This window comes from Bidens hawaiensis, unplaced genomic scaffold (genome assembly GCF_021521415.1).
Source record: "Bidens hawaiensis isolate Kalapana, Puna unplaced genomic scaffold, B.hawaiensis_p1.1 tig00001206_1, whole genome shotgun sequence".
NCBI classification, from domain to species: domain Eukaryota; kingdom Viridiplantae; phylum Streptophyta; class Magnoliopsida; order Asterales; family Asteraceae; genus Bidens; species Bidens hawaiensis.
The window spans coordinates 3,019,889-3,022,666 of NW_027491069.1; positions in this window are offsets into that span (position 1 = coordinate 3,019,889).

The following is a 2,778-nucleotide window of genomic DNA, read 5'->3' on the forward strand; positions in this document are numbered from 1 at the left end:
ATACTTGGGATACATTGTCCCCAATGTACGGTTTTGAGAGAAGCACACACAAAAACACCACCTCTTTCCGACCCGCAACATGATCTCAAAAGATTCAATCCTCCTCCCTACCACCCAAAAACTAAACCGAAAACAAAATAAACAACTGTACACAATAAACAAAAACACATAGACCTGGTGTGACGAGGCCCTTATCAATAGTAAGGCGGTTGAGGCGGCCCGAAAATGGAGGTCATGAAGTCCGAAAATTCACCAAAGTTAAACGCGCCACTTCCGCCGCTGTGCCCTCTCCCGAAGGTGGTGGTGGTGGTGCCATCGACTGCATCGGGTCCACCCATATGGAGTGGTGCAATGGAGGCTCGGGGTATCGCACGGAGCCGTCGTATGGAGGCAAAGATGTGTAATCCACACTTGGTGGATCTGGGACGACCTCCTCACCTGCATGCCATTGTTCATGCATTCTTCTGTTCCTTTCATCCATGTACCGCATGTTTGTTTCGTGCTCGCGCGCATAGGCGTGAGCACGGTTCCACATCTCGTTGCGGTCGTCTCTCTTTCTCGGCCCGTTCATGAAACGCCCCCATGAAAGTTTGGCGGTCGAAAGTGACCGAGTCTCCTCCGACCAAGTATCAAAAGTGGAGGGCCGATGCCTCTCCACCACCTCGTTTATCGAACCCATGTGGGCCCAATTGTCTCCATAAGACGCGTAACCCGAAGAATAGTCCCAACCCCTTTGTTGGGACCCACTACCACCAACATTCGCCTCACCAACCATCTCCATTTCATCATCATCACTTCCCTCTTCTATTATTTCCTCTAGTTCTTCATCCGCTTCCTTCTCAACATCCTCCTTAACACTCGCTACTTCACACTACCGTTCTTCAATTGATGGTACCGTTCGTTTTTTGTATAAGTCCAACCCGGGCCCAACGAATCCAATTTGTGTTCCGTAAACGTCTTTTTCAACCCCACCGCGCCTGTTGGAATGGCGCCATGCAACTTCAGTATTGCCGTGATCAATCGGCAATGCGGGATCAGCCTCCTCTTGTTGCTCTCTCTACTCGTCCATATGTTCAACATGGCCAAGTAGCGAAAGGAAATCCGCGGTTGTCCATTCATCAATGCGGCCAACACTGGCATATCGCTGTTTCTCACTACCGAAATGTCGCTCCGGCGGGGTATCACATTAGAAAGACATATAATCATCAACAATTGAGCTTGAATCCTCAACTCCCTCCTCTTAAAGTTCGACCCCGTACCTCTACCCCCCGCCAATACCGACGATAGTATATTATACCATTGTGGGCTTCTGTCGGGATGGTTAATCAAATCTTTGACCGACGGGTATACATATGAATTGGCTGGCTTGCTTTCGAAGTGAGCAACTTGATTGAGTGTTTCAAAGGACATTTCCACGGTCGTTCCACCCACAGTATCGATCAACTTCATCTCTGAACCCTTCCTAAACGGTGGGCACCTCAAGGTAGATACTCACTCTCCATTTCCCTGTCATACAACACCGCGCTCTCTCCATCATAACACTGCAGAGCAGCTTCCCAACCTAAAGCTTCGAACTTGTCGAATACGCCAAATGCCTCAAACCCCGAGTCGGTCACCTCCTTTTCACACATGAACCCTTCCAATCCTTCTTTTATACCGCTCATCTTTTCCTTGAATAACTCCGGTTGCCATTCTACAGCATAACTCGATAGCACCCCACCCCTCCAGTCGGGCCTTGGGACTTCTACTTGAACATGCTCTTGCTCCTCTCGCAACCGTTTTCTTTTGGATTGGGCGGCCCGACTACTCGAAGATGCCGCCTTTCCTTTCCCCTTGTCTGAATTCCTTCCCATCTATACACACAAATCACCAAAGACAACCAAGTTAATTCAATATGTCCATCCGCACACTTGCTTGCTACCATAGTTGTGGATAACCAACTTGTTATTATAATTAACCAATGTCACAAATCTTCAATAGAAATTAGTGATTTTTCATGAAAAATCACTAATTTCAAGCATTTATTTCTTATCCAAAACTCTAATTTGTAACCATTATCACTAACAAGCAAGTGGGTTTACACAAATTAACACTATCCTAACAATTTCTTCAATGTATTCAAAGAATTGACAAATACATACATTGGTTGGTGTGTTAGAATGATACAAGTAATTCTTGACGAGCAAACAAGAAACCCCCAAAAATTTTGAACTTTTCGGGATTCAAATACTCACAAACGGGATAACACTTGAGAATGAGAAGGAAAGAGAGTTGTATTGTTAATCCTTTCACAAATTCACTTACAAAATGATTAACAAGTTTAGGTTTTGGGGTTAATGAGAGAAAGAGATGTTAAATTAGGGTTTGGAAGATAGAATATGAAGGTATAGAAAAGGGTTGGTGAAGTTTGTGGTTGAAAATGGTTGTAAAGAAAATTTTAAAACTCGTTTAACGCCCTTAACCCCCGCCAAACTGCAGCAGTTCTGCGCACACCGTGGGCCACGGTGTGAACCGTGGTCCACAGTTAACCAAAGTCAACGATCCAGCCAGGAGGGACCGTGGGTCACAGTGTGAACCGTGGTCCATGGTGATGTTGTTCCAGAATTTCCAGAAAGCACCGTACCGTGGTGACTCTCTGGACCGTGTCTTACGCTGACATGACTGTGGCCCACAGTCTGAACCGTGGTCAACGGTGGACCCGTTTTTTTTGGAAAGAAAACTAAAGATTAATCGATACTTAGAATAAACGAAAACTAAAATTACCCTACCCCCATGAAA